Source organism: Echeneis naucrates, chromosome 17, assembly GCF_900963305.1.
Source record: "Echeneis naucrates chromosome 17, fEcheNa1.1, whole genome shotgun sequence".
In the NCBI taxonomy this organism is placed as follows: domain Eukaryota; kingdom Metazoa; phylum Chordata; class Actinopteri; order Carangiformes; family Echeneidae; genus Echeneis; species Echeneis naucrates.
The window spans coordinates 12,674,741-12,693,667 of NC_042527.1; positions in this window are offsets into that span (position 1 = coordinate 12,674,741).

The window sequence follows — 18,927 nt, forward strand, 5'->3', positions numbered from 1 at the left end:
GAAACTCAGAAAAAGTTTGAATCCCAATGAAGTGTCTCCTGCAGAAATAATAATCACTGAAGGCTATTTAGAAGAATACGCTCACAAATGGTGAAAAATGATGGCTTAAAAGCACAGTCGGTCAATTATGCTCGTTAGAAGAGGGCAGATACACAGACATGCGTGTACACTAACCACACAGACACACACACACACTTGACTTGCCTCATTAAAACCCATCCAGCTACTAGAACTCTGAGATATGAATGTTTCCCTTGAGGAGTGGGGCACGTTCATTTTGAGAAAAGCAGAAGATTCAACTTTTTTCTTACTTGCTTATAATTACAGAAATTGCTGGAATGCATGACCCTGAGAATAAGGCTCAGTCCTGTGAGAGTCCACCAGAAGCATCACCATCTTTAGTGCTGCTCTCCATTGTGTGTCTCCCTAGTTGGATGCCACCCACACCAGGCATGAGTGAGGTCGAGACAGTGCCCCCATCACCAGAGGAGCGCTCCCTGAGGACCTTACACTCTGCTCCAACAAGCCAAACTCCTGAGGCTGAGAAAAAAAAATTAAGTCAAGAAAGCGAGTCACTGAAAATATTGCCCTCGCCGAGCACTGAGGCATATTCTCACAGTAAAGTGATTAAAAAAAGAACAAAAACAAGATGGAGAGCTAACAATCAGAAGGCTTCAGAGTTGGCAAGCAAGGCGTGAATGCTGCTTTCCAACTTAGCTGTTATCCAAATTGTTGAGCAATTGAATACTGGAGCAAAAAATTATCACATGCATATAGTTCACAAAAAATAGCTGAGTTTGTTGTGGGATTATTCCTGATAGGCCAGCGAGTAAATGCATGCCTGTTTCAATAGGCTGGTCATTGACAGGCCCCTTCTCTCATCCTTTCAAACTGAAAGAAGTCACCAAAGTAGAGGGAATGTGGAGTGACTGGTCCTCATCAACAGTGACCTTCCAGCTGGATATCCACAACTTCCATCTTCCCAAGCCAAGGAGCCCCGTGGAGCAACTCCCAAACCAGGTCATTAGCACAGTGGTGTCACCAGACAGCAGATCATGGGCCAGAGAGGGAGCGAGAGGGGGATTCCTGGCACTGCAGTGGCTGCTGTGTGGTTTGACATTCAGGGCTGGCTGATCTATGGGGCTGGGGAGACAGTGCCCTTGCTCTGGGTCTTCATGAGAAGAAGGTCCTGGCAGTTTTCCTCTTATACTTACTCCATCATAAAACTGTGGTCACAAGATGTTAGACCCATGTCGCCTTCCATTTCTCTATCACAAGCTCAGGTGTACGGGGTTGTCATTGATTTTTGTGACAGCTGGGATTTGATTATTGTGAGACTTATATTGCCTGTGCTTCTGGGTCCTGAACTCAAAGCCATCATATAGTAAGATGATTGGTCATATAGTAAAATTCCTTCACAAATGAACATTTAGTCACCAGCTTTCTGCATTGATATATTCACCTATGCATTTAGATTTATTCCGTCAGCATAACTTTACATTGAGTGTCATGACAATAACCTCCACAAAGATGGTATGGGAGGGTTTCATAGTGTGATCAAAAATCATTCTAAGGGTTTTATGTCCTTCTGAAATGGCTTTGACCTCCACAGCCCGTCTCCAGCAAATGGTGACCACTATGAACATGCCAAGAAAAAGGATCCCCTGGGGGCATTAAGATCAGCCAAGACGGACATAAAAATCCCCCGGTGAAAGATGGACAATTTCCACTTGGCACTGCCACACAAGAGGAAAGGAGGAGATAGGAAACCTTTCAACACTTTTTTCTTTTTTTTTTTAACTGAAATGAGTGTGATTTTTTTTCCTCATTACCACTCTCTCATTAAGAGATCCTCACTTTAAAATGAGATCAAGCCTGGTAATTCACTAAGCTTCTGCATGTAAGTGTGCTACAGAGCTTCTTATCATTCAGAAGATTTTACACAATAACCTAGACTCACCTCAGTGTGTTACCAATGCTTGATTACTAGGTTCAATGGTTCACTGAATTAGGAGGGCATTTTCTCATTCAAATAATTCAGTCTCATTATCATTGCACAATAGCATGACAAGTTACACATTGCTACCTCTTGTGCATATAATGAGGTTTAAACTCCTTGAAAACAGAATATAAAGCTGTAAAAACCTGTAGAAAAAACACAAACGGAGGGCAAATGTAATCCCATGATTAGGCCTCTGTTAGTTTTCAAAAATATCTAAAATTGTGCAGCACAAAGGAAGAGATCCTTAACTCTTGTGCAGTGTAATGAGCTGTAATACAAATTAAGAACAGCCATCTTTTCATCAGCCAGTCCAATTTATGTCAGGCTTGTCCCTGGAAAATAGGCAGCTGTGTAGGACGACTGCTGCGTTGTAGTTGTGTGAAGGTATGTGGATAAAGAAGGCTCTGAAGGATTAGAAGAATCCTCACTCCCAGGCAATGCACGCATTATTCATCCCACCTCCTCCTCCTCCTCCTCCTCACCCTTCTCACCTTCATCACTCCCACCCGCCCACCACCTCTCTTGCTCCCTCATGACTTCCCCACTTCCCTGACAGTTGCATAAGCCCCGAGAACCTCTCTCTGGACCACGGTGGTGGGAGTTGGGAGCTAGGATGGTGTTAATTAAAAGAAAAGGTTAACACACACAAGGACCGGCAGAAGGTGCGTTCAGGAGCCTCCCCTGGTAGAGCAACTGCTCACTATTCCCTTCCTCAGAGGTCCTCAGCGACCAGGGATGGAAGCCAGGTGATTGGGGACACCAAGAAGAGGGAGTGACTAGGGCGTAAAAGATGGAGCTGATTTGACCCTTACACTAAGTATCAGCCAGAGGGTGTAGTGAATGGTTCCACTCACCTGTCCAGTGCCTCCCTGCCCGGGCCTTGGTTCGGAGCTGATTAGTGTGTCCCAGAGAAGGTTTCACCTCCCTAAACACCACCCACACACACACACATACCTTTGTTAGACAGTGGGATGCATGCCAGGGCCATTTAGAGGACCATGTCAGAGAGGTAAGGAGAAACAGACAAAAAGGTGAGATAAAAGGAAACAAGACTGGGAACAGAAACAACATTTCAGATGAGAAAAAGGGGATACCAAAGTAGAGGTCAGAGGGTTATGTGAGACCGATCCGGCAGAGAAGTTGAGGCTTGGAGGATTACCCTACCAAGACCCTGCACGACTGTCGTCACTGACTGCACTGTATGTGATGAAATGTCTCGGGCAGCTCATTAAATAATGATAAATTATCACAACGTGTTCCCAAATATGTTGTATTGTGTTCAACAAAAGAAAATTCATTTGGGAAAATAGAAGGCTTAGTTTAGGAGAGCTAACATTGAAATAGGTGTTTTACATCAACTGGGAATAAATGATGAATGATCACACAGCAGCAAAATTTTGAAAATTAATTAATTATACTAAATTAACAACATTAAATCTGTTTAATATTCCTGAAAACTCTTTTCTCTCTCAGTTGTTTAATCTGTGCATTTTGTTTCACTTTCATTGTGTAGTTTATCCCTGACATTTCTTCACAAAACATTTTAATATTCAGTGACTGAGGTCAATACATTGTGACAATCAAAGATAACTCACTGATTGCCACTTCAATTAATTCCAATAAATACTCATGAGCTTTTAAGACAAACAAGAGGGAGTGAAACGGTTTTACCTTCCTTTCTCCCCGAAACAAGCAGAGATAATTAAACATCTATCCTCAGAGAAGAAGTGCTCCCACTGGAAGGTTGTTTGGTTTAAGGATTTGCTCAGTGGTTTGACTCGCTAGGGACTCTCCATTTGAGTCTCAAGGTTTTATATCTCTAACAAGGCTTTAATTGCCAAGGTAACAGACCACCTGATTAAGCCTGACAATAAGTCTGTTTTATCTGTGCGGTAGGAGGGAGCTCAATAGACTGCAGGGATGAGGAGGAATATTCACATTCAACTATCAGAGAGCCATGCATTCATGTTCAACAAGCTTGTTATTTTTATATGGGCAATAGGCAGATAAACATATTGTATGGTCATACAGCTAAGCAGCGTGAACTTGCCACAAAAATGCTATTTACTCCATGTCAATTTTGGAAATTCACAGTACTTGCAGGAAAGTGTCTTATTCTACTGAGAGTGTGGAGGAGGCGGCACTCAAAGCCTTAGGTCCCATGCCATGTGCCCTCCTTATTGTAACGAGTGCATTTCTCTTCTCACACTCTGACTGGTGAGCGCATTGAGGAGGAGGGTTATTCTTCAGAGGAGATGGGGGGAGCGTCTGGTGCTGAAAAACTCTGTGTTAAAGTCTCATCTATCCTGTCAGAGGGCTGACACAGGGCATCCAGGGACTCGGGGCCTTTGGTGCTCTGTGTCTGGACACTGGCCTAGTTTCAACCCACCTACCCCCCCCCCCCCCCCCACACACACACACACACACATCCCCATCCCCACAACTCTGCTTCTACAACATCCCACCTACAAAACACTTCTCAGTTGCAATCTCGCCATCTCATCTGTTTTTTACTGTCATCCTGACCTCAATGAACTGCCCTCCTCTTCCTCCTGTACCACTTCTTCATCCCTAAATATCTTGGTTTCTTTTTTACCTTTTTGGTACTTTTTACTGGCAACTCTCTTAATATCTTAAATAAAGAAACCTATATGTAGGACCAGAATTTAGAAACATTTTTAAATAAATTAAATAATAAATAATTTGTTGCTGTATTCAAAATCCATGCCAGAAAAAACACAAGGGTTCGATTATGCATTGTGAGCACAATAGAAGATCACAAAATGAAATGTGCTCTAAAATATTCTGTAGACTACAGATCCCCTTTTTTAGTGATGGACACCATTCTACAACAATGCAATGCATGATGGGAATAGAGGAGTGACTCACAGCCCCCCCCCCCCCCCCCAAAAAAAAGAGAAAAACACACCAAGAACACTGCACATTTTGAATGGCAGCTCCAAAAGATTTTTTAATAAATGGGTATGAGCATTATCATTTTATTTGTGTATTTACTAATATTGTTATAATAATTTTTCAGCATGAAAATAAATCTATGACCCAAAAAAGGTTAAATAAACAAAGGGCAATCTGACTAAAATTGCATTCTAAGAAAAGAACAAAAAAACAAAAAACTACAACAACATCATTAGTATTTCTTGAAATGTCTTTGTAGCCTTTATCATCATTACAGTGGGTTAGGGTTATAGTGAACAAATGCACATCATCTTTTTGGGCATGTTGTTTGCAGTGGTCATGAAGAGAAAGGACCACAGGAGCAATGAAACGGGCTAAAGCGACATTTTCAATGTGCTGCAGCTGAGCACATCAGCCTGAAAACTGATGTTAGCAGTGCGTTGTTCCCTAGTGAATGTTTGGGCAAAACGTGGATCCATGTTTGTAAGATGGATAAGAATGAGACTCTAGTAGGAAGGCTTGTGTGGGTGGTTGTTCAAACTCTGTGTTTCTTTGGAGCAGGCTGCTCTCAGGACGTCACAGTGGTTTTGTTCATTGCCAATAGATTCAGATGAACAAGAAGGGCACGATTGAAAAAATACAAAAACATAAATTTCTCTTTATTGGTTTCTGATTTTCCTTTTTGTCAAAGAACACTGGACATGATCCACTCCAGACATGTTTTGAGCTGAGCAAAATATTCTTTTATGCTTGTTTGAAATGTTTTTTTTTCCCCACATACAAAACAAACAAAAAACTAAAAAAAATCTAAATCATCTACCCTTGGAAAATCTGAATCAGGCCCTATGTCTGGCCCACCACTGCTGCTTTCATTAGGTTCAGAGCAGAAACAGGAGTGTCTATGAATATGATTAGTAGGAGAAACATAAAAGTGACTCAGCCACATGTTTGAGCATCAGTCAGAGTCAGGCTGGAGTTTGAGGAGTTTGTTGTGATCAAACAAGAAGTGGTACAAGGACAGTTAGTTGATTATGTTGTCTGTTACCGGTAGAGGCTGACGAAATGTTAACAACTCTGCTCATGCAAACACTTGCTTTCTGTTCTGACAATGGTTTGGGGGGGGGGGGGGGGGGGGGGGGGGGGGGGGTTTGCGACCAAAATCTTTGTCAAGCAGACATATTGGGATGTTTGGTGTAGTAGTGGCTGACACATTATCTGGGTTTCCTTTGCCCCAAGAAATGCGCAAAATATAAAGTAAAAAAATGTAACGTCTTAAATATCACTAAAATGCACACTTCTATGAGTTGGCTTTTTAGACGTGTCGGTATAGATGTGTAGAGCAAAAGTGTAATGGAAACACTTTCTTCACGTTTACATGGATGTGACGTAGCGATCACATGACCAGCTCAGCAGTTGTGGAAATAGAAAGTGTTCCAATGTTTGATTAAAAAAAAAAAAAAAGGCGGAAAAGCAAAATGCTCTCGGCCTTCTTGCTCACAGCGGAGTCTCGCGGGACGAGGATTTTACGAGATGTATTGGATGAGGTGAGACTGGACTTTCCGAGAATTACGGTTCATTCGTGAAACACCTGCAAGCTGTCGACCTTTAGGAATGTCGCTTTTATTTTGAGGAAATCTCCAAATAGGGCCTGATTTGATGGCGTGAAAATGCGTCAGGGCCCACCATTCAGCCTGACATCCTTTGAAGGCAGGGCTTTATCACCGGTTTAACAACGTGATCGGATTTGAGATGTTTAGCGCAGAGAACTTGTAAGTGAATAACACATCGGAGTTTAAAATCTTTACCTCTTACCTCCTCCTTCGCTGACTTTGTTACAGATTGGGGTTGATAATCCACTTCATACGCCGGCCATGGCACACATTTCATCATCCACCCCTCTCAAAACAATCGGCACTTGAGCGCTGTCACTCTTCTGGCCCAAACTGTCTCTTCACATCTGATGAAAAGTCTTCACCTCTGCGCTACGAGCCTGGCAAACATTGGCCAAATCTCGCTTCTTCTACACCGTCGCACTGACCCTCAGCATAAGGGTTTCAGTATTTATCAGTGAGTGTCACCACTTCGTAGCTGATGTTTCAGTTGAGCTCTCGGCTCTTGTGAAAAACTGTTCGGAGTTAAAAAATAAAAAAAAAAGCTTCAGTGTTCCGCTGCCGGTTAGCTTGTCGTCTGCGTTAGCATGTTTCGATCTGTGGCGTATCCATATAAACAAACAACCCAAAAAGTCCCCTTAAAAGCAGCCAAAGATTCTTGTCAAATTAGGCACAAAAAACCAAATTGTTTCGTAATTCAGTGAAAAAATATTCCAATTCCCACCTGTCCCGGAAGCGGGGATCCCCTCAACTTCCCTTTTTTTTCTTTTACGCAGTCGCCATTTTAGAAATTGGCAGGTAAGGGTCACGGTGAGGGTCAGAAAGCCGGAGGGCGGTAGCGCTGCTGCCATCTTTCGGTGAAACCTAAAATTGCTTTTCGTACTTGTGTATCTTACATCATTGAGTAGGCTATCTGCAGGCAGGATAACGAATGTAAAATTTATGATAAAGGCACTTGGCCAAAAAAGCATCATATGGACATGCTGAACAATGTTAAAAACCAGATTTTGTAAACTTATTTTGATTCTCTGCATAAAACAGTTCTTTCAATCTTTTAAGGCAGTTGTGAAGAGATCACATTATGTTTTAGGTGACACAAGACAGTTTTCCACTATAAACAGTGATAAAGTTTCATTTTGTGCAAGTATCACTCTTGGTAATGACATCATTCAGTATTAAATACAGTGAATACACTCCACTACATTTTTTCTGTTCCATATCAAATGATCTTTTATTCAAAACTTTTCTTGTGCGAGATTATAAATATGCAGCTATATACAAATGTCTTATGTTACTAACCGCTGAAAAGAACATTCAATGCATGCCTGTATGTGAACATGCTGTAAATGTCACTTCATGAAATTCAGTCTGACATGAAGCTTCAACTCTTGCACTTCACATCATATGTGTGATGCTATGAAAAATTTCCATGTCAGGATGGTACTCGCTCTTTCTCTCTGTGGCAGGTGTAAATGGTGCAAGTTTCTATCTTGTTCAACACCCATGCTATTTTGATGTGTTGGCAATCTCTTTGCCAGACCACACCAACACTACTCTTTCATGCCGCCTGCTTTATTCTCATTCTTGGGGGGAATCCTCCTGAGATACATAGTGTGCCTTTTAATTTCCCCAGGGATACATGCAGGAAACATACACTAGTGATTTTCCAAGGATGAAACACAGGCAAAACATTAGAACAGGATATATCATGACATCTGCTGCTGCTGCTGGGTCAGATAACCCGTTAAGTGGGTTCCATAACTTGTCGCTAGTCCATATTTTGCATTTCTCCTCTCTGTTTGCCTCCCATTTGAGTTTGCTCTTTTGTTTTCCAGGCTGAGGGTGGAATTATTCCGAACAGCACAACACTGAGCAACATGCAGCCACTCAGGGAACGTCGTAGTAAGGGATAATCCCAAGAGAGTATGTGGCCCGGTGGGTTTGGTTTGTACACCCGTCACACACTTCTGAGGGGTGACGTGCATCACTGCTCCTCTGAGGGAGAGCCTCTGCCATGTTTACTGTCATGTTCCAAGGTATGCTACGTGGCTTCAAACACATCAAACACATCTACAGGAATACTGATATTGGGAATGTCATGGGGAGCTGCATGAAAGGTACAGACATACTCCTGAAAACACACATACCCACGACTGCGCCATGAACACAATCAGACAAATATAAATTCAGATCTTTGAAGTGCTGCTCTTTGTATTATTAACTTGATGATATGATATTATATGATACCTGGAAAAGGATAAGCGGTAGAGGATGAATTAATGAATGAATGAATATGTTATGATGTGATAACGTGGGCAAAATTCCCTTCCTACCATTGTCTACTTGGCAACAGTAACTTCATACTGGTTTTTTGTTAAACTGTTAAGTGGCAGACAATGATTCCAGCATCAAGTTGTCTTTCCTTCACGATCACATGGCTTTGGAGGTTGTTGTCACGTGCTTGTGCTTGATTTATGAAGAATGGGCAAGACTGATTTGACTAGCAAAGTGCTTCCCTCCTGGCCTGCTGTGTGTAGTGTTGACGAGGTTTGAGTTGTTTGCTGTGCCTCTAGGCGTGAGGATGAGGGGGAACAGCCTGGAGTTCCTGCCTGGCTCAGGGGGAGGTTGGACTGGATTAGACGGCTGACAGCTGGGCCACATCTCTGGAGGCACAGGGTGGAGAGGCCCCCTGTCTGTCTGCCTCTGCACCAAGTGTCAATTTGAGCATGAAGGAAAGATGGAGTGAGCCAAAGAGTAAGTAAGTGCGCAAAGTGGGGCCTCTGGTAGCCCTGTGTGGATTGACATCAGCAGTGCATGGGCCGTGCACACCGTTAGGCACGAGGAAACACACTGTTTATTTAGCGGGTTCGGACTTGGGGGTGCAAACGTGTGCACACTTGGACAGTCACACCGACTCAAGACAAAGCGCACTTACAAGGTTGTAGCTCTTGACCTCCATAGTTCAGGAAGTGATGTTCACAGTCAGCGCCGCATGGTATCACAGGGAGGCATATTAAACAGGCTCAGCGATTTGACTTCAAAATGTAAAAATGCTGCTATTAATTGCATTTGTTCATAATCAAAGCGCAATCTCTTCGTCACAAAATCAAAGCCTTTCAATAATGCAGAAATAGCAGCGAAACTAACTTGCCTCAGGTGGTATCCTGTACAATTACGTGCAATCAAGATTACAAACTACTTCAAAATTAAACACACTCATATTTTACTTCCATTTTCAGTGATAGGATGTGTAATTAAATCTGACTTTCCTAAGTGGTTGTATTATTTGATAGCCTGACTTTCAACATTTGCTCCAACTTCCAAAGGAGATTCCTTGATAGATTATTTTATCGTGGCATGTACAACAACTGGCATAATTTACTTCAGCAGCGCAGTGTTAATATGAAGACTGTTCCGGTGCCATATGAGAATTTTCTATAATAGGTTTTCTCTAGTCCTGAGAGACTGCTTTGTGTATTTCCTGCACTGAGACTTGGCTATCACTGGGATGTGGGATGTGGGATGTGGGCCGGAGTCGAGTTTATTAGCTAGTGATGTTCTAATGTGATTTATTTTTATAAATGAGAGTGGGGTGGGAATGCAAGTGGGGGTGGAGGCCACTATGCAAATGTGGACCCTCATTAAACACCACCACCACACAACATTATCTGCTGCTCCTCAGATTGTTTGTGTGCATTAACGAGGTGCAACCATGTCTGCTAACTAATGACAATGTAATGATCAGAGCATTCATGATAAAGTCATCAGAAGGCATGGCATTTCCACATCCCCTGTATTAGGAGGACCTCAACCACCCATACACTCAGGTGAACCCCAGGGCTCCTTGTCATGAATTCATCAATTTGAGAAGCTCATTAAATATTTTAATTTCAAGTTAATAACAGTGACCTGCGTTGACAGCAAACTTATGGTGTCTTCTCTTCTTAGATGAAAACTTTGTCTTCAGTTTTAGTGAGCATGATCCCCTGAAAGTAATAAAATTTTATCTCATGTCTGAAATTGATGAATCCCTGGTAAACATAATGGAAAAGAAAAAATACATTTAGTGAAATTGCAAATATAAAAAGTCTGCTCTTCATATCTTTATTGTTATATAATGCACATTCTACTATACTCTGCAAACATCTAGAACCAGCTGAAATAGATTTATGATTTTTCTTTAATATGTTACCCTATCCATGTTATAACTCTCGTATTATTTGACTGCATTTGGTATACCTAAATAATGTATGATCGCAAACATTTACTAATTGTAATTTCTGTGATGTGAAAATATCATTGGGAGTATATGATGTATCTATGAATTAGTGCTATATTCCAATATTTAGTTTTTCAAGCATTGCTTTTCTTGCGTGGCTGTTTTTCAAGATTTTGCAAAAATGACCATGCTTGTCTGCACAGTAGTTTTATTTTTGGTCTTTCAAACTTTCCTGTGAAGTTGGGATGCAGTTCTCTGGGGAATTTCATCAGTCCATTTCTCTGTAAAGATGTTTATCTTCGCAGCTTTTGCAAGAATGAGGAGATTAACCCCATAACTAGCAGACATCTTATAGTTGATCTGAGCATCATTAGTCCACATAAATAACCCATGGAAGTGCAAATGGGCTTTTTTTTTATCATCTTAATTACATGACATCTGAGCTCTCTATCTAAAGATGACTCTCTTTAGAGATGAAACAGGCTCTGTGACTTAGAGGTACTTGTTTTTTTCTGCTGTTAAAGAATGTGCACACACACACACACACGTGTGTGTGCCCACATACACATCAGCTATCTAAACTAAAAAGGATGCCATTGCCCATTAGAGAGATGGATTGACAGGAGTGCAGAATAAATCTTTGTGGCAGTGAGTCAGAAATATAAATAGAGCACCTAAGATAGATTTGTCTCTGGTGTTGATGAAGTTACCTTTGGGGGTAGAGCTCTACCTTTTTAGTAATGAGGACAACCACAAACAGTTTGGTCTCCTAATGAGAAATGATAGCTTAGGAGATGCCATAGAAAAATGCCATAGAACAACATTTCACTTATGCATTTCCTAATGTGATTCCAAACAAAAACACCTAAAGTGGGATTCATTTGTGAAAGAACCAGCCCCACCTGGTGGTTTTGATGTACACTATAGGCTCCTGTGCATGAGGAGGGAAAAAATTCTCTGCATAAGGATCAGTAATTCACAGCAGCATCTTCAGTGACACTATTAAGATGCTTCTGGTGATTAGAATATGTTATATCAGCTTAGGGCTAGCTTTATAAGACTTTTTTTTTTCAGCACAATGTCTACACATTTTAGCTGTTGGGGCATCAATACAAATGATACAAGAAATCTAAACACTTATTGTCTTAAGTATTTTTAATCAAAACTTCCTTTCCATAGCAAAAGCTGCACCATTAGCAGTTGAATTATGTTAATTGGATCAATAAATGATGGTAAAATCAGGTAGGCAGCAGAGGGAAGGAATGCTCTAATACCCATTTTATCATCAAAGTGGGGGCTGTGCTAATTATGCTAGCAGCACCTAGTCACAACAGCTCACCAGAGAATTAAAAGAGGACTGCCCAGGGTTGTAGTGATTGCACACACCAACGAGCCCTATGCCATCTCATTGGAGAGGTTTCCTTGCTGTTTTTCATGCAAAAATAGGATGCATAGTTTTATAAAACAGAACTACCAAGGTGTGATATACAATATCTTTTTCTTTATGACCTCGGTTTGGGAGCTGGCATCCCATTAGAGCTCTATTGCTAATCAATGTTAGCCATTATAGGCTGTATAAATCACGCTCTGACACCTGCTCTATAGGTTGTGAACAGATAATTCACTGGGGAGGCATAGACAGAGCAAACATGCAGACTCACAGAACACAAAAGTCCAAAGCTCGGGCTGAAGCATTGATGTCAAATTGGTCTTATGTTGATCAAGGAACTGATCAATGCAAAGATTTGGAACTACTTAGCCAGGCCACGAGCAACGATAGATATTTCTCATTTAGCAAGGCAAATATTGGTTCAGCTGTACTACAAAGATACACTCACTGTCTCACTGCTTTCTAATAATGCTATGTAATCTAGACTCAAATGATTATCTGCAATTTGTGGTTACCAAACAACCACAGACCACCGGAGGTCTTTCTCAAATATTAGGAGGCAAGAAGAGAGCAGTTCCTGTGAAAATTTTTAATTGAGGATGTAGTTATTCTGCCTGAAAAGGCATGGAGGAAAGTGCACACGCAGGCATTTGTAACCTGAGTGTGGTACAGAGGGGGACCATCTGAAGACTCACAGGCCCTTTGATGTCTTCTGAATACGGGCATAATGCATGTGTAATTAATAAGCCATTTGCATATGATGAACTAGGGCACTTAGTCAATGTTCTCGGGATACAAATACCTGAGGAAAACAATAACAACTGAGAACATTAAAAAAGGGCGTCTACGCAAAAAAAGACAAATCTATGGCCCGCTTCGGATTAGAAATACATTAGCAGCTAATTATGTCCTAATTGCCAATATTTTAGCAGGTGTTTGTCCTTAACCAGTAGTAATGCCCTCCTGGAACAAGCTCATCAGGGCTATTCTCAGGTGACTCCCTGCAGTCCTGGGTGATTGTGATGTGACATGATGGACTTCCAGTCCATCAAAAACATTGGTAATAATGAATAAGACATTAATAACAATAATAAGCAAAAGCTTATAATAATGATGATGATAATATCGATAAAAATGTAAAACCGAAAATGAGAAATATAGTAAATTGATACCCTTTATGACAGGCTCTTACCGGTGCTGAGAACATACAGTTCAAAGAGGAGCATTTTCAAAATCAGTCACAGACTCTGGGAGGTGGAATTCTCTTACCTAATCAAACAGCAAATGTAACCCAGTACTTGATTAAATATTGCACTTAGGCATTTCACATATCTTTTTTCGTTGGCCTGCTGGCATTTGGCAGCATGGGAGAGTCAAACTCCCATAAGTCTCAGGAGCTGGTCCTCTCTGGAAAAGTGCTGAGCCAGCAGATCAAACTGTAGAAATGTCATAGCAGGTGAGGAAATGAATCACAGGCATACATCTTTGCACAGTTTTCTTTGCATTTGGAATTATTGTTGAGGTCCTGATGAGTGATACTCACTAATGAGTGAACTTAAGTCATGCCTGTTCAGTCATCAGTTTCTTTTTGCATGTTAAGTTATGGGCAACCAGAAAAAGACAAAATTGGGAACTGCTGTAATATATCTTTCTTAAGTATAAAAAGATTTTCATGAAATCAAAGTCAATTTTTGCAACTATTTGTGATGGACTATAAAAAAAAAAAAATTTACTTACTCTGTTTACATTCTCTAATTACCTCTCATTATGGCAGTTTTCAGATTTCGTGGAGGAGCCCACCAGTCCTGTGCTGGATTCAAATTACCACACAAGGGATTCACAGGAAACTATGTCACATGTAATCTGCTGTCATACTGTTTGTAATTCTGTCTCATTAATACCAGCTTTGACATTGCTGTTCACTCTTTCACTGCTGTTTCAGCTCTGTCAAGGTGATGCATGCTCCTGTTTCAAATTAAAAGCACTGAGCTTGCAAAAAGTAGGGGCGCTTTTAATGTGAAGCAGTCACAGGAAATGCTATTCATCTGTCTGTGACGGATAGTCACAAAACATGCTCCTGGCATGATGGGAGCAATTTTTAAATGATTTATTTATCAAAAATGTGCATTTGTATGGTTGCTGTCTCTCTCACAGTAATAGTGGCTGCTCGAGGCATATTTGCTGTTGTATTAAAATCAATTTGTTGTTCCCAGCAGTAACCAAAGGTGTCGCCAAATCAACCACACCTGAAATTCCCATAATATTGTTATTAGTGCCCCCCACCCGCCCCCCCATGGTGAGTCAAAACATCCTCTGCTTGTGTTAATGCGTTCAGTGCATAGAATCACCCTTTATCAACGCCTCCCCATCAGCTGGTAGTTCATAAAAATGCAAATTTACCTTATAAGGCCTTCTGAGAGTTGTAATTCCACATATCCTTGCGTGTTATTGAAACTACTCCAAAGAATCATACAGTTACTTTGATATTTGCTTCTTCCTCTTACAAGTCTAAAATACCATTTTCGCAGCTCCTCACTCAACACCCAGTGTTACATCAAATATCTGTTCAACTTTTCTCCTCCATCTTTTTTTTTTTTTTTTTTTTTTGTTCTACTCCGCACACTTACCATTGTATTGTTCGACCTTGAGTGAGATGCTGTCAGGCGCTTTTTAGAACATAAGCGTTGCAGTTTCCCATAATCCACTGGGAGCGTTGAGGTGAGAGCTGCGGCCCAGTAGCACTCTGAGTGGCTGGCAGCGGATCAAAAGCAAACGAGGTTCCTGAGCTCATTCCAATTATAACAGCACACACTATCAACTACAAATACAAACAGCACGTAAGTGATAGCGCTGGTGGCCTGGAGGACCGCTGCCAGAGAGCAGGCAGCATGCTAATCAGGATACCTCTTGCCATGGGCTATTTAGGGAATAGCCTCTCATCCCACCAATTCCCCATGCCTGAGCCAGGGAAAGGAAAGAGAAAAAGGGGAGTGAATTCCCAGAGTGTGCAATCCAAGGACAAAATATTAGAAAATGGATCTTTATCTTTGCTCTTGGCCAATATCCATATTAATTACAAAAAAGAAAAAAAAAACAATGCATATGTACTGAATAAAATATAAAGAGATTTGTCAAACATGCAGCTACAAATTATGACCATCTATAATTGCCTTTTCTTGTAATGTTAATTCAATTGCTGAAGAAAAGTCAAATAATGTTGAGCAAAAGATGAATAAAATTTTCATGCTGCTACGGAGGCTTTTGTTAACTTCACTAAGTTGGCATCGTACATTCTACCCCATTGTTTAACCTTTGCAAAAGCTGAATGTGGAACAACAAGATCCTCAGTCATTTGCACATCACTTCACACTGTTTATTGCAATTAGTCTGATTATTCATAACAATGTCTTCCCCGAGCATCCCATTGTAGTTGGCCAATCCAGAAAAGTGATTTATATCCGGTGGACTGTCATGGGGAAAGGAAGTGAGGTGTTTGGAGCGGTTCTGTGGTAACATGCATGCTCCCCCACTCACATGGACAGCCCCTCAGAGCTTGGCAACTCTCCAGAGCCATGCCGGGGCAGTGGAGTACAGCGGGAGCCTGAGTGAGAAGCACACATTGTGCTCCGCGGGACCCCACCAGCCCCGGCCCGAAGGCACAACTCTCAAGGACATGGAGAACTGGGGCAGAGAACTTCCAAGCTTCCCACTGTTAGGGCAGGATGAGAGAAAAAAGGGAAAGTTTCCAAAGCGTCTCTGTCAGTGTGAGATGTGTTGTTGAGAGAGAGACACATGCATTCTCTTGATCGGTAAACACAAATCATGCAAATATTTCTTAAGCGTGGAACAGCTCCCCTGCATCCGGGACATTTGAATTTAATCTTGAAGTGAAATTAAATTCAAACCACATTTTATGTTGACCGAAGAAGTGAAGGGGTCAGACAGAGGTCACCCCTTCTAGTCTTATTCCGTTTGTGCATGTGGATGCACATCATGTGTTTGTGTTCCTGTCTCTGTCCCCTTTATAAAGACTCTGATCTTCTTGTCAAATATAATTTCTGAAGAAAACTCCCCAGCAAGTGGGACATTAGAGTGTAGCAGTTAGTAGTTTTAGCTTTTTCAAGCACCAGAAAAAAAAAACAACTGAAAATTCAAAAAGGTGTGGTGTATAAGATTTTAAATAAGAGAATACATTTGTGACCGTTTTCTGTTTGCTTTGTGCTTTAGAGTTAATATGTATGTAAATGAATGGAAATGTGGAAAGCTCGTCTGGATATATCCGTGAATGGTGATAAAAAAAAAAATGTGTATGGTTTTTGATATAAAATTGCACAAAAGAGGCAGAGACAGAGTGTCTGACACTGCTGGAAGTAGCAGCCCTTTCTCTCATTGTCCTTCCAGTCAGGAGCTCAGGTTTACTGTGGGTCAGCCCCCTCTCCCTCTCTACAACAGGGGGAAGGAACCACACTGATAGGAGATGGAGTACCCCCAACCAAACCTTACCACATCGACCGATGCCACCATCCTGGGCCTCTAATGGAAGTCCCGGGCATCCAGATGCCTCCCCCGCTCCGACATGGGCGTCAAGTAGCGCTCTACTCATCATTGGAAGCAGCAGGCCTCACATCCCTCCTTTTCTCTCACTGGGACTGGCTTTTTGAGAACATTGCAGGCAGATGTGTCCAGATGAGCACGTTCTAATTTGCGGGCCCAGGTTAATGCTCTGCCAGAGGCCCTGGAGGATCAATAGCTTTATTTCCCTAAAACACCGGCGTGGTGAGAACCAGCTCACGGGGTGCTTTTAATACCGCCACAGTTCTAGAGACGACTGGGCTGTATTGATTGTCCCCGTGTGGAACTACGTGCGCCTTCTGGGGTAGGATCTATTTGTGTCACCCTGGGCTGGGATTGGGGCTCCACTGGAGGAGTAGAGAGCCCAGCCAATGGAGGATGCCAAAAACATCAAAACAGCCATGTTTACAGATTACCCAAAGGGAAAGCAAATTACAGCAATTATGCAGGCTGTGGGAATACTGATATCAGCATACCTGCTATTTCACCCAGAGACTACTTTTATGAGGCTAGAACACATACAAAACAGCACACTCAATTTGATTTGATGGCTAAACCCTCAACAAACGATGGGATTTAAACAAAGCACTGCACGTCAGGTGCATGCAAAACAATGTCTTTCTAGGGGATCACCTTGTTTGTGTATGTCAGGTCCAAAAAATATTTTTCAGTTGGTTGGAAACTAGATATAATAGCTTTCACAAATATCTGGGAGACAAGTGTATATCTGGGAGGCATAACGATGAACATGCAATATTGAGCATCAACTCTACCATCGTTTGTTTTTTTGGTTGTTTTTTTTTTTTTTTTTTTTTTTTTTCCCAAACAACGGCAATTAATCATTCTTTGTAAACATTACAAATTGCTTTACAGAAAACTAGTTTAGCATTAAAGCATTTAGCTCATATATCAGTGCAGAGACAACATATAGCATCTTATCCAAATCACAGGCCTTTGTTTGCAGCTGTCGTGACATATTCATGACTGGGGCCATAATAGTCAGATTCCTGTTATATTCCCCCCAGGGAGCGTAGAGAGAATGGTGTCACATCCAATTACTGCAGCACACTGTAGAGGTAAATCAAAACTCATGCCATGAACTCTGAAATCTAAGGTGCATGCACACACACGCACACACACTCACACACACTCACACATGATGCATAGGTAAAGCGAGACAACATTTATATCAACATTGATAGAATATTGGAAAACCCATTCTCCCGGTAACTTGGAGGTCATGTATGGATTATACAAGAAAATGGGATTGGCTGGAGGCCGCTGGCTGGCGTCTTCTCAAAACATAAATTGACATACATGAGATCTAGGAGCGAGTGAAGCAGACAGCACTTACTCAGGGTTTTACAAATATGGATTTGTTTGCGAGCATTCAGAAATTGAAATTGCAGATGAGGACGATGATATGCCCTTAACTGGACGGGGAACAATCGGGTCATCGACCGTGTTCCCTCACACCTTCTTATCAGCACCGATGAGATGCTTCACTGCAGAGTGAAATGAATGCCTTTGTCTTTTCCTCCACAGTAGTCTTTGGAAGGCCTGGTGGTTTGGTGGTTGGAGGGTATCTCAGCAGTGCATAGCCCCGTTTCACCCTGGAGCAGTGCAAAGCTCCTGCCCAATAAAACAGGCTGCATCCCCAGGGCCCCTCCCTCAAGCCTCCAGTCAGCGCTTGTTTTTGCACCATTTATTTAGTGTGACACATCTCCAATTAAACTGTGGAGGCTGCTGCATTCCCCCCATAACTACCTCTTATACCTCCCCATAGACTTTCTGTCACACTGAGAGTGTGGGTATGAGAGAGTGAAAGGCAGAGTTAGTGAGAAAGAAAGATAGAGAAGAGAGAGAGAGAGAGAGAGATCACATCTTGCCTGCCAGCTATGATCACAATGTCATTTTCCCCTCAGTGCTTAGGAGCCTCCTCTGAAAGGTGCCCTGAATTATAATTATCAAAATATTGAACAAGATAATCATCCTGCCACTTTTTCATACTATTTGCCTTACCATCACAGAACATGCATAGAGTAATGCTCTCCTCTAGGCTTTCTTGATAACTCATTTATAACTACACAGCCAAAGATATCATTTTCCATTGTACTATTCTTTGACTGAAGTTGATTATTAATTAACTACCACATCCTTCTCTGCCTTGCTTTTATGTTATGTGCCCATCAATTTAAATTAATGACTGTTTAAAAGA